The sequence below is a fragment of the Diceros bicornis genome, chromosome 5 (genome assembly GCF_020826845.1).
Source record: "Diceros bicornis minor isolate mBicDic1 chromosome 5, mDicBic1.mat.cur, whole genome shotgun sequence".
NCBI classification, from domain to species: Eukaryota; Metazoa; Chordata; class Mammalia; order Perissodactyla; family Rhinocerotidae; genus Diceros; species Diceros bicornis.
In genome coordinates, this window is record NC_080744.1 from 73,282,975 (window position 1) to 73,297,574 (window position 14,600).

The window sequence follows — 14,600 nt, forward strand, 5'->3', positions numbered from 1 at the left end:
GAATCTCTCTGAAGATGAAACATATTAGCAAAAGAATGAGAGTAAAACAATAACTGTCTGTAAATAACAAAAGACTTAAAAGTGGCAATTGATAAAGAAACTTGGTTATTTCCGTGACATATAACAATTTAAAATAACTAGAATTATGACTGATAACCAGAACAGATCAGAATTTTAGGAATGTTATATAATTTTTAAAACACTTATATTAATAACATTCACCCATGCAATACAACCTTATAAGGTTTATCATCATTTGACAATGCTTCCCATGGAATTTAACATACCAAATAAGCCTAATAGTTTAATATCTTACTCTTTATAGAGAGAACAAATTCTTTGAGAAGTCTCAGATACCATTGGAAATTCTGTTACTTTTAGGTCAGAAAAAATACTTTAAGATTTGAATTTTGGGGGAAGTTTGTGAAAAATATCAAAAGGTTTTGAAACACTTGGTCAAATAAGATCGTAGTTGAATGTGAAAAAATGCTTAGTTATCCATTTAACAAAAGTGACAACAGAAGATGTTAAAGGAAGATATACAGAGTTAAACAGTTAAAAAAAACTTATTTCTCTTAATAGAAAGATTCTAACCTATTAGAACAAGGAAATTATGTTGACAAAAACGTAGAATTTCTGTCTTTTAGGTAGATTTACTCAAAGACGAACTTTTTATAATCTCTTTATCAAGAGCAGACTAAAAGTTCAAGAAAATTATCCTTTTAAGAGAGTGAAAAAAACCAAATTTTAATTTTTGTACCAGCTTACTTTTGATATTAAAATTTATTCACTTAATTGAATTCATTTTAATCTTAGCCAACTTGACCATGCATGAAACTCTTTCTTCAGGGTTCCTCTTCCACAGACCTTCTATAACTTTCTTTTTATATTCAGAATTTGTCCCATGCCTTCTTTCCTCCCTGCTAGTACTTTAGGACAAATTTATCTTTCTTAACAAAACAAAAATATCTCCATTCCTAAATCTTTTTTTTTCTGTGAGGAAGATTGTCCCTGAGCTAACATCTGTTGCCAGTCTTCTTCTAATTTGTATGTGGGATGCCATCACAGCATGGCTGGATGAACGATGCATAACCCCAGGCCACTGAAGCAGAGCATGTGAACTTAACCACTACACCACTGGGCAGCCCCACCTTAAATATTTTTTGTTGAAAACATACATCCAACTTTCCTTAATTTTTTGGATTGGAATCCTGTGGAATGACAGATCTACAAATACTGTCTAGAAACGTGTGCTTTCTTGTAGAAAATTTCTCAGCATGGCACAAAACATGTTTATCAATAAACTCAAGTATTTTTCCAATTTCTCTGTAATAAGAAGCCTAAAGGTAGATAAATCTATGTTTAGTACTTAATATCTAATGTTTTATTTCATGTGGAAATGACCTAGATACTCAATAAATTTTGTGATTTAACTTGATTTAGCAAAACTCTAAGGTTTCCAATTACCAGAAGGTTTTGGGGTTATTTTAAGTACATATACCATAACACATAATTATTGTTAAAAAGTTCACTTAAAACTTTTGTCTTTTCACATCTATTTAGTTTACTTCTTCCCAATAATTATTTAGATTGCCTACAAGACTTTATGAGACATTAGGGAAAATCAGCTATCATTCTAAGTTATTATTTTCACTAACAAGTTTTGTAACAGAGATAACATGAGCTTATTTGACCATTAAGTCCAGGTAGAATAAAGGCTGCATGTTTGCATCATATCCAATGTTGATAACTCACATTTCTATTTTAATCAAACCAACAAACTTAAATAAGCTTTCATTTACCAAAGATTATTTTATATCGTGTTAGGGTGAAAAACATTTGGGTTAGTTTCTGTTACATTTATATAAGCATTTACTTTAAGCCAATTGAATAGAGCTCTTTTAGAAATTATACCATCTGGAGGTTAAAATATCACATGTATATAACATATATAGACACACAAACACAGGGATTCCATAGCTATTGTTTTACAATTACTGCCATGAATCAGGAACAGTAATACAAAACTTACTAGTTATGAAAGAATAATTGAATCCAAATTTTGATTTAAGCTTTTTCTCTAATATTTGTGGAAAAGACACTCAAGATGCTAGATTTTGGGCAAAGGTGCTCTTATGGCCATTTTTCTTTCCTTTTTTTCTTTTCAGTCTCAGGAATTGGTGATGGGCTACATAATAATTCCAAGGGAGGTTACAAACTTTTTGAGATAAAGGAAATGGGTGGAATCGGAACTACCTCTGGAGCTGCATTTCCAGTCTTGCAAGGATTTGTAAGATAAGGACAGTTGCTCTTAATTCCTCAGAAAATGGGTTGTAACTTAAATGACATTAGGCTCTGAATATCAGCTTCCCATTTGGCCAAATTTCTGATCGTAAGTTGCTGAATCCTTTCAAATATCTTGTCAGGTTTCAGCCAGAACAAACAGTAACTATACCTGGCAGTATTGAACAGCTCCATTAATCGTTAACATAGCAGTTTTCCAGAAAATCTCTCAGAGTCTTGTTAACTCTGGGAGGGGCTCATATTTGGGCCCTCCTTCAAAGGTAGATTATAGGGGTGTCTGTAAAGCCATGACCTAATATTATTTTCTTTTAGGTACCTTTTATAACTTAATTTTCTATTAGCTTTTTGCAACAAAACTTTCAGTAACGTTATTTTGGAATTTTGAAGCCTTTGCTTTTAAGTGCACTTTTAAATGATCTTATCTAATTGGGACATTCCTTCTAATGGCCAATGTAATTCCCCTGAGGCTGACAGCAGTTTGGTAGGACCCTTAGCTACAAAAGGGAGTGCAACCAGCATTTCTGTCTGACCATCTCTGGCTGCAAAATGGGGTGCAACTGCATTTTTGTCTGACTGTATTTTGAGAACCCCCCCACCTGACGATTATCAAGCCAAGCCCTCAGGACATGAAACGGGCTTAGTAATATTTTGCTGTTCTTTGTAAATATTTACAAAGCTTCTGGAACCTTTAGGTTTTGAGCAATTGTGTCAAGAGGTGGCGCACTTGACTCTTTAAAGATTTCTTTGTTTCTTGGCTTGTAAACTCAAAAGAAGCCAAAAGTGGCCACTGTAATTTAAAATTATCCCAGGTTATCTTGCCAGGCGTTTATATTTATTTCTGTTTTAGGGGACTGTTTCCAAGGTGGCTGCAACAAACAGTGTAGTTTCTAAAGGTGGGAAATGGGACCCAATCAGCCAAGCCACCAGACAGAATTGTATAGGTGGCTGCTTAAGGTTGGCAAAGAGACCTTTCACCCTGCTGGGCGCTCCAGAGCTTCAGGCAGGCAGTCACAGGACCTTGTCCCTTTGTAGTTGCCAAAATTGTTACTGCACAAAGTTGGGGTTCTTTTGCCTGATGCCTGTGAAAAGCCAATTATTATGGCATCAGCTTTTGAGAAACGAAAAAAGCTTTATTGTGAGGTTGACCTGCAAGTAGACAGCAAGCAAAAGCTCTCAAAACTGTCTCCTGATCCAGGGCTTGGGGCAAAATTTATGGTATAAAGTGCAAGGCAGTCTGAAGTGTGGAGGTAGATGATTGCAAGTAAGGAGAAGTGAGCTAATTGATGATCTGCGCAAGCACAGTCAAGCTTCATGGCTCTTCATAGGACGCATGTTCACAAAATGGTGGTGTTAACATGACCTGAGGGTGGGATTTTCATCCCTTTGAAGTCAAAAAAGTCACTTACTGGGCATTTGCACAAGCCCAGTTGCTGGGTTGGTGGTCTCAACCAACCTGAACTGGATGAAGGGTTGCCTCTCCGCTCCTGAAAAACAATTCTTAATCCCTGCCATTTCTCCCATACACTGCCATTTCTTCTCTCATGAAGACCCTCATTGGGCCCCACATCTCTGCTGGCTACCTTCTTTTCCTTTGCTTCTGTTAATAGTCAAACTCTTTGAAAGCCTTGTCTATCCTTACCATCCCAGTCTCACTGTAACCCCCCCACATTTTTCTTGACCCCATTGCAGTCAAGCCTTTCTCCTACAATCCACTGAAACAGTCCCTCCAAGGTGACTGATGACCTCACAGTATGCACCCTTGAGAGAGGTCCAGGGATGCTCCTGGTTCTCCTCCACCCTGCCCCATCAGCAGTGTGTGATGGAGGTGAGCTCTCTCCTCCTTAAAACCCTTTTCCTTTTTGGCTCCTCCAAGTTCTCCTCCTACCCATGTGGCACTTTTCCTTAGTATCCTTCCATTGGTCCTCCTCATCTTACAGCCCCCAAACACTGAACTCAGTTCTGGCCCCTTCACACTTGAGATTCGTTGTGAGTGGTCTTATCCAAGCTCGCGCTCCAAATGCCACCTACACTCTATCACTCCAAGGTTTCTTAGATATCCAGCTGTCTCTCTCACTTCTTCAATGGGGTACAATAGGCATCTCAAACTTAAGATGTCCCGGACCAAAATTCTGAGTCCATCCTGCTCCAATCTTCCTCACTTCCATAAATAACAATTGAATTTTCTTGTTGCTCAGGCCCCCAAATCTTAGAACAAGCCTGATCCCTTAGAACCCTTAGAACCAACACCCCACCACCAGCTGCTCTTCAAAGTTTCTAAATCTGGCCAGTTCCCAACATCTCCACTAGTGCCTTGCAATCCTAACCAACATTTCCCACCTGTGTATTGCAGTCACCTCAAAATTCTCTTTTGTTTCCACTCTCGCTTCACCCCCAAGCGTGTATTCTCCACAGAAGTTTCCCACCTTACTTAGCACAGCTGGGTCTTGCAGTGGCCTACATGTCTTACAGATATGGCTGCTGTCACCTCTGTGCTCTCACTTCCTGTCACTCTTCTCTTTGCCCGTTATGCTCCAGCCACACTGGCCTCCTTAGTTTTCCTTGGACATGTCAAGCAAGTTCCTGCCTTGAGGCCTTTGCACTTTTTGTTTCTTCTGCCTGAGGCTCTCTTCACACAGATCATTATGAGCTTGGTCTTGCTCCCTCAGCTTTTATTGAGTTTTTGTAAAATGTCACCTTCCCAGTGCTAAATTGACACCCCTCGCCTTCCCTGTCTCCCTTTTGCTTCATTTTTTTTATCATAGCATTTAATACCACATAACGTATTGTGTGTTTTACCTATTCATTATTTTGAGCTGTTTAGTTGTTTAATGTTTACTTTTAAATCAAGTTATACATTCATAGAGTTTAAAGTGCTAAATCAATCTGGATTTCTTATTTGGAAAACAGCACCTTTATAGCCTTCATCCCACCTCTTTTTCTCACAGAAAACCTTTTCCATCATTTGCTACTTTTTAATTTTATGTTTTATTTCCTGAGTGATGCTACCTGTGTTTCTGCTCCTTCTGTGGTCTTGTCCTCTTTTGCCTGAGCCCTGGAGTCTCTCCATTTGTCTCATGTTTGGAGAGGCAATGGCTTCCTTAAGTTCAGTAATTTGGTGCCAAATTTCACAAAGGATATTGGTCTGTTGTTTTCTCATAGTGTCTTTATCTGGCTTTGGTATCAGGGTAATGCTGGCCTCATAGAATCAGTAAGGATGTATTCCCTCCTCTTCAAGTTTTGGAATAGTTTGAGAAAGATTAGTGTTAATTTCTCTTTAAATGTTTTTAATTTTTTCTTTAAATGTTTGGCAAAATTCACCAATTTGGAAGTGTTCTGTTCTCTTCAATATTTTGGAAGACTTTGAGAAGGATTGGCATGAATTCTTCTTTAAATGTTTGGCAGAATTCACCAATAAAGCTATTTGGTTTTGGGCTTTTCTTTTTTGGGAGATTTTTGATTACTGATTCATTCTCCTTACTAGTTATAAGTCTATTCAGATTTTATATTTTGTCATGACTTCATCTTGGTAGGTTGTATATTTCTAGGAATTTATCCATTTCTTCTAGGTTATCCAGTTTGTTGTCGTATAATTGTTCATAGTAGTCACTTATGATCTGAGTATCAGTTGTGGTATCATTTGTAATGTCTCCTCTTTCATTTATATTTATTTGAGTCTTCTCTCTTTTTTTCTTAGTCTAGCTAAAGGTTTGTCAATTTTGTTTATCTTTTCAAAAGACCAGATCTTAGTTTCATTGATTTTTCTATCGGTTTTCTAGTCTGTTTCATTTATTTCTGCTCTGATATTTGTTATTTCATTCCTTTTGCTAACTTTGGGTTAGTTTGTTCTTCTAGTTCCTTGAAGTATAAAATTAGGTTGTTTATTTGAGATCTTTCTTTTTTCTTAATATAGGCATTTATTGCTGTAAATGACTCTCTTAGAACTGCTTTTGCTGCATCCCATAGGTTTTAGTATGCTGTTTTTCCATTTTTATTTGTCTCAAGATATTTTTTGATTTACTTTTTGATTTCTTCTTTGAGCTATTGGTTCTTCAGGAGTGTGTTGTTTAATTTCCAAATATTTGTGAATTTTCCAGCTTTCTTCCTGTTATTGATTTCTAGTCTCATACCATAATGATTGAGAAAGATACTTGATATGATTTCAGTTTTCTTAAATTTGTTAAGACTTGTTTTGTGACTTATCATATGATCTATTTTGGAGAATGTTCAATGTGTGCTGGAGAAGAAGGTACATTTTGCTGCTATTGGATGGGGTGTCCTGTATATATCTGTCCTGTGTATATATTTTGTCCGTTTGTTCTAAAGGCTAGTTCAAAGCCAATATTTCCTTATTGATTTTCTGTCTAGATGATCTATTCATTGTTGACAGTGGGGTATTGAAGTCTGCTAATGTTATCATATTATTGTCTATTTCTGCCTTCAGATCTGTTAATATTTGCTTAATATATTTAGGTGCTCTGATGTAGGGGGCACATATATTTACAATTGTTATAACCTCTTGATAAATTGATCCCTTTGTCATTATATAATGACCTTCTTTGTCGCTTTACAGTTTTTAACTTAAAGTCTATTATGTCCGATATCAGTATAGCTACCCTGCTCTCTTTTGGTTGCATTTGCATGGAATATCTTTTTCCATCACTTTACTTTGAATATATGTGTGTCCTTGATGTTGAAGTGAGTCTCTTTTGGGGGCATATAGTTGGGTCTTGTTTTTTTTTTTTATCCATTCAGCCATTCTGTGCCTTTTGATTGGAGAAGTTAATCTGTTTACATTTAAAGTAATTATTGATAGGTAAGAACTTACTATTACCATCTTGCTGTTTTGTAGTTCCTTTGTTTCTTTCTTCCTCTCTTGCTGTCCTCTTTTGTAAATTGATGATTTTCCTTAGTGGTATGCTGTCATTTCCTTCTCTTTATCTTGTGTGTCTCTGCTATAGGCTTTCGTATTGTGGTACCCTGAGGCTTTCACAAAACATCTTATAGTTTTAACAGTCTATTTTAAGCCAATAGTAACTTAACTTCAATCACATACAAAAAGTCTATCCTTTTACTCTGCTCCAATTTTATGGTTTTGATGTCGCAATATACATCTCTTAGTCTTGTATATCCACTGATAAATTATATAGCTATAGTTATTTTTAATACTTTTCTCTTTTAACCTTTGTACTAGAGTTAAATGATTCACACACCGCCATTTCAGTGTTAGAGTATTCTGAATTTGACTGTATACTTAGCTTTATCAGTGAGTTTTGTACTTTATTTTCATGTTACTAATTAGCATGTTTTCATTTCATCTTGAAGAACTTCCTTTACCATTCCTTGCAAGGCATCTCTAGTGGTGACGAAGTCCCTCAATTTCTGTTTGTCTGGGAAAGTGTTTATCTTTCCTTCATTTCTGAATGACACCTTTGCTGGGTAAAGTGTTCTTGGTTGGCAGTTTTTTTCTTTCAGCATTTTGAATAATTATCCCATTCTCTTGTGGACTGCAAAGTTTCTGCTGAAAAATCCACTGATAGCCTTATGGGGGTTCCCTTGTAGGAGAGAAATTTATTTTCTCTTGCTGCTTTAAAATTTGTCTCTTTGACTTTAGACACTTTTATTATAATGTGTCTTAGAGAAGAATATTTTAGATTTAAATTTTGGGGTGATCTATTAGCTTCATGAACTTGGATGTCCAAATCTCTCCCCAGGTTTGGGAAATTCTCAGTCATTATTTCTTTAAATAATCTTTCTACCCCTTTCTCCCTCTCATCTCCTTTTGGGACTCCAGTGATACATCGATTGTTTCTCATAGTGTTATCCCATAAGTTCTGTAGATTTTCTTCATTGCTTTTCAATCTTTTTTCTTTTTCCATCTCTGATTGGATAATTTCAAATGATCTGTCTTCAAGCTCTCATTTTCTTTCTTCTGCCTGGTCCAGTTTGCTGTCAAAGCTCTCTATTGAATTCTTCAGTTAAATCATTGTATTCTTCATCTGCAAAATATCTGTTTACTTCTTTTTTATGTTTTCTATCTCTTTGTTGAACTTCTTATTTCGTTCTTGTTCTGTTTTCCTGTTTTTGTTAAATTGTTTATCTGTGTTCTCTTGGAGCTCTCTGAGCATCTTTAGAACAATTATTTTTTTTATTTTTATTTTTTGTGAGGAAGATTAGCCCTGACCTAACATCTGTTGCCAAGCTTCCTCTTTTTTTTTGCTGAGGAAGATTAGCCTTGGGCTAACATCCACGCCCATCTTCCTCTACTTTATATGGGATGCTGCTGCAGCATGGCTTGATGAGTGGTGTGTAGGTCCATGCCTGGGATCCAAACCTGTGAACCCTGGGCCACCAAAGCAGAGCACACGAACTTAACCACTATACCTCTGGGCCGGCCCCTAGAACAATTATTTTAATTCTGTGTCAGACAATTCCTGTATCTCCATTTGTTTGAGGTCAATTACTGAAAGTTTGGTGTATTTCTTTGGTGGAGTCATGTTTCCCTGATTCCTCATGATCCCTGTAGCCTTGTGTAGGTGTCTGTGCATTTGAAGAAGCAGTCACCTCTTCAGATTTCATCGACTGACTTCAGTAAGGAAAGACATTCATCTGTGGTTGAGGGCATGCTAGAGCATGCTATGAGCTGGGTATAGTGGTTCATGGCACCAAGTGTGAGGCCTGTGGCAGGTCTGGTTCCAGGGTATGTGGTGACTTGTTGGCTTAGCCTGCTAGGGTCCATGGCATCAACACTGTGTGGTCCTTGGTGAGTGCTATGGGTGGTCCACAGAGGCTGAAAGGGCTGTTGTGGTCCCCAGTGGTGCCGTTAGGTCCTGTGGCTAGGGACCAAGGCTGGCAGAAGTGGTGTTCAGAGCTGGTGATGTGCACACACTCAGCAGCAGGGGCCAGCTGCAGCTTTCTGTGTGGTGGCAAGAGCCAGTTGCAAATACACACATGGTGGTGGGGGCCAGGGCAAGCAGCAAGGGCTGGGGCCAACTGAGGTTGCACTGGCAGCTGCAGGGCCCTGGCTGTTGGTGTGTACTATCATGGCTGCTGATTCTTGCCATGGGAACATGGCAGTGGAGGCTAGTTTTGGGAGTCAGGCGGGGGGCATGCAGGTGCATAGCTAGAGGGGCTAGCTGCAGGTGAGCTCAGTGGTACAGGCCAGTGACAGTAGATAGAGCCACATCTTTGGGAGCCCAGCAGCTGTGGGGACCTTGGATATTGGTGTGCACTTCTGTGGCTGCAGGATCTTGCCTTGGGTGTGCACATAGCAATGGAAGTTAGTGATAAGCGTCAGGTCAGTGGTGCATAAGTACACAGCTGGAAGGGCTGGCTGCAACTACGTGCACAGAGATAGGGTCAGCTGCAGGGGTCTAAGCTGGTGTCTTGCACTTGTACAGCTACAGTGGCTTCGGCTGGCTACCGATGCAGGTCCCAGGCTATGGTAGGGGTGTGAGAGGAGGGAGCGGGGAGAGACTCAGGTGGCTGGTGTCAGTGAACACAAATAACTGTGGGGCAAGAAATGGGTAAAATCTGCAAGATGTCTGCAGCAGCTGTGCTGGCCATTGGTTTCTTCAGTAGCAAAAGCTACCAGCTCATCTGCAGAGCAGGTTACTGTGAACTGCTGTGTGACTGATAATGGTAGCCCCATTTTTCTTCCTTATTCTTAGCCATCTCTGTATATCTTAGGTTTGCCCGTCTCTGGGTGGGGTGAAACCAAAGTGGGTCCTTTGTGCAGTGCCCTGAAAGGCTGGGCAAGTAGATTGCTCACCCCACTCTCCCTTTGCCAGTGAGAGGACCTCTTTCTGGTGGGGAAATTCCCTCTTGGCACTAAGCAGTGCTGGCTTGGGGGGTGGGATGATGCAGTCAAAATGAAGCTGTTTTTTCCCACTTTTTATTTGATTATTCTCAAGGTTTTTGTTCCACTGTGTTCCTGAAGTTTCTTAAGTGGACTCGAGAGTTCTCCCAGAGCTGCTTTTGTTTGTGGATAGCTGTCTAATTACTGATCTTTGTGGGGGAATGGAGGCTGGAATCTTGTACTCCACTGTATCGGTGATGTCACTCCAATATCTCTTGTATGTGATGAGTTGTTTCTCTCTTGTTGCTTTCAATATTCTCTCTTTGTCTTTGGGCTTTGATAATTTGACTATAATGTATCTTAGTGTGGGTCTCCTTAAGTTTATCCTGCTTGTAGTTCGTGGAGTTTCTTGGACTCCATGTATATTCATGTCTTTCCTCAGATTTGGGAAGTTTTTTGTCATTATTTCTTCAAATATTTTTTCTGCCCCTTTCCCTCTCTTCTTCTGGGACTCTGATAATACATATGTTTGTATATTTGATGGTGTCCCACAGGTCTCTCAGGTTTTGTGCATTTTTCTTCATTATTCTTTTCTCCTTCTGTACCTCAGACTTGATAATTTCAAATGTCTTATCTTCAAGTTTGCTGATCTTATCTTCTGCCTGCTCAGATCTGCTTTGAACTCCTCTAGTGACATCTTCATTTCAGTTATTGTACTTTTTAGCTCCAGAAGTCTGTTTCATTCCTTTTTGTAATTTCTGTCTCTTTGTTGATATTCTCATTTTGTTTATACATCATTTTCCTGATTTTGTTCTTTGTCTATAGTTTTCTTTTGCTAATTGAACATATGTAAGACAGTTGATTTAGTATCTTTGACTAATAATTCTAATGTCTGGGCTTCAAGGATGGTTTCTGTCAAATTCGCTTTTTTCCCCTGTGAATGGGCCATACTTTCCTATTTCTTTGTATGTTTTGTAATTTTTTTTTTTTTTTGAGAACTGAGCATTTTGAGTATTATGTTGTGGTAACTCTGGAGATCTAATTCTCCCCTTGTCAGGGATTGTTAAATCTTGCTTGTCAAAGGCTGGAGCTATCCATTTGTGACTTTTCCAAACTTTTTTTTTGCAAAGTATGCATTCCTTGTTGTGTGTGGTCTTCTGATGTTGATGTTGTTGAATTGATGTTTCTCTTCCATTATTTCTACAGTCAACCAGTATCCTGTAAAGGATTTTTTTTTTAAATATCTGGCTCCAAAATTTGGGAAAAATAAGTAGTTTCTTTAAATCTCCTGGAAGCTGCTTTATCCCTTGGGGGTTTTAACAATGGCCAGCCTATGTATTGGCTCCTCAGTGATCAAAAGCAGTGCTCAGTAATCAACACACGAAACCCAATTTTTGGAGGATGAGGTCCTTCGAACCCACTTTGCTAGCAGCAAGTTGCAAATAAAGGTGGACTACTACCCCCATGGCTGTCTGCCACAGGGCTGGGGGCCTGGAGAATGGTGAACACTTCAAGAAAGGCCAAAACTCATCAGCTTCTTCATTAATCTCTTCCCTGGCTCCTGCAAGTGTTCAACCACACTCCATACTTCCAAAATAGTTACTATTATGGATTGAATTGTGTCTCCCCAAAAGATATGTTGAAGTCCTAACCCCAAGTCCCTCCCAGTGTGACCTTATTTGGAAATAGGATCTTTACAGAGATCATTAAGTTAAAATTAGTTCGTTAGGGTGGACCCTAATCCAATATGACTGTTGTCCTTATAAAAGGGGGGAATTTGGACACAGAGGCAGACATGCGAAGAAGGAAGACAATGTGAAGACACACAAGGAGAAGATGGCCATGTGACTGGAGTGAGGTGCCTACAAGGCAAGGGACACCAAGGATAGCTAGTAACCACCAGAAGCTAGAAGAGGCAAGGAAGGATCCTCCCCTAGAGCCATCAGGGAGAGAATAGCCCTACCAACACCTTGATTTTGGACTTCTAGTCTTCAAAACTGTGAGACAATGTATTTTCATTGTTTCAAGCCAGCCAGTTTTTGGTACTTTGTTATGGCAGCCCTAGGAAACTTACACAGTTACTTCAGACAGTTGACTGTTCAATAATTGTTTAGGTGGTGGGTTGGATTCCTGGAGCTTCCTACTTTGCCATCTTCTATGACATCCTTATTCATTATTTTTTTAAAAATTTCTCTCTCTGTTTATTATAATGTAAGCTCTATGAGGGCGGGGAGTTTTGTCTCTTGTATTAACTGCTATGTCCTCTGTATCTAGAGCATTAACAGACAGGTGCTAGAGCAGTAGGCATCCATGAATAATTAGTGAGTGCATTAAGACATAAATGACCACACACAAGACACACACAAGACAATGTCGTCCCACCATGTGTTAAATGTGATATCTGGGCATAATGTATTATAAAACATCAGCTATTTGGGAAGGTCAGGAAAGGTTTCAGAGGAGAGATGCCCAAGCCTCTTACAGGCTGAGTGGGAGGTTGACGTAAGGACAAGGTCGAGTGCACCCACAGTGAGGCATTGGCACCGGGAAAGGCACTGGAGTGGGAGGCAGCATTGGGGTCCATACCTGTGAAGACAGAAGGGACGGAGTGTGCGAGGAGAGGAGAGCCTCAAGAAGGGGGGCTTGCTCAGAGTGAGGGCTTGGGGTCAAGGAGCCAATAACACAGTCAGATTTAAAAGACAGAAAAGTCACTGCTGGCTGCATAGAGGATGGAACTGAAGGGGGCAAGTGGTGAGTGTGAGGCCAGTGAAACCCCACTGCATTCATGTAGGGGGAGGGTAGGGGGCCGGATCAAGGCAGGGACCTGGTCTCAGAAGGAGGGAGAGCAGGCCATGGGAGCCACAGGTAGATCCTTGAATTTGGGGCAGAGTTTAGGGCATGGGCTTTCATCTGAATTGCAAATTCCAGCAGAGAGCTTGATTTCAAAACAATTTCATAGCATACGTTTTGCAGCCATGAGCCTATAATAGAATCTGGCACTTGTAACTATGTGGTCTGAAACGTGTGTGCAGGGACACTTATCTTGATTTTTAACAGCACTGGGGCAAAGGCATTCCTTCCTCCTTTTATGCCTCTCAGTGCCCCTGACAAGGACCCAGCGTCCTGTGCCTAGTTGTTCTGAGTCTGTTTCTTCGAGCCAGACGGCATGTGACATCCTTTAGGGCAGAGGCTGGCTTTGCACTGACAGCATGCTGCCTGGCATGTGGGGGCGCCTAGGGGCCATACAATGTGTGTTTTCTCTGCTCATTGATGCCTGGGTGCTGTGAGAAGCTGCACCTCACTTGCTCCTCCAAAGAACCAAGACTTCAAGTTTGAAATTGCCTCTGTGGCAGCAGTTGAGTTCATCGTGAGACAACAAAGCAAACGTGAAACATGCCAGCCATGGGGACTACTCAGGGGCCCCCTATGCCAGGAGTTTCTATTGCTGCATCAGATAGATTTCCTGGGATGTTACTTATTTCTCTCCAGTAAGTATTTGGGGCTACTGAGAATGAAAAAGTGAGCTTTTCAAAATGCTCCTTGTGACCCAGCAAATAGTAAGGGCTCTTTCTCAGACCCTACAAGACCACTCTGGAGAACCGTATGCAAGGCTGACAGAGGAGCGTGTGTGGTGGGCACCTGAGTCTATAGGTTAGCTGCTGGGCAGGGCTCCACTGGAGCTGATGGGAGCCCCCTCCATGTGTCCTCTCTCTGGGGACCCCATGGGGCAGCAACACCTCCTGGGGCTTGCTCTTCTTACAACTGAACTGAGGCTCCAGAGAGGCTTGCAGTAACATGGGATGCTTTTATCTAGTCCACCCACCTTCCTTTGGTCAAAGCAAGCCACTGGCCAAGCCCAGAGTCAGTGGGGTGGGGAAGTGGATTCATGTGCCCCACTGGGGGGCCACTGCAAAGGGCATCCATGTGAAGTCTTATTGCAGGGATAGAGAGCTGAGGAGTCATCCAATCTTCCCAAATATACAATGAAGCATTACTTTCATGACATCAAGAGACCTGGTGTCCAACAGAGTGTGACTTAGGAACATATCTTACATATCTCCTTACATATTTCCTACACATGTCACTTACATATCTCCACATTGGTTTCAGCTTTCTGCTTGTGATTTTGAATAATCCTTTCCAGATAGTTACCATTGGACGGGTTCTCCTCCTGCTCTTTAGAGACATCCACACAAGGCAACTGCCCCAAGGCAGCAGGTCCAAGAGTCCCTCCTTAACATCTCATGGGCTTCCCTGAGGTGCATAGCAGTGACAACATGGACTGACATCCCCCGAGTGTGCTGGAAGCAGGCCCGATGGTTACGTCCTCTTCTGTTCTTCATTAGCAACATGAGCCACAAGGGGGCATGCTTTTGGAACACAAATTTCTTACAGAAACTCTACAACCACTGCATGTTTAATTGATTACAATAATGTGAAATTTATGTCCATCAGAAAGGTACACTGGATGCTGTGACTTACTAGAGAAGCCACTTCCTAG

General features: G+C 40.4%; 1 protein-coding gene across 2 annotated transcripts in view; it reads left to right on the forward strand.

Annotated features, from left to right (window-relative positions):
- OCA2 (OCA2 melanosomal transmembrane protein) overlaps positions 1-14,600 on the forward strand; it is a 341,967-nt gene that overhangs the window by 218,522 nt on the left and 108,845 nt on the right. The window lies entirely within an intron of this gene.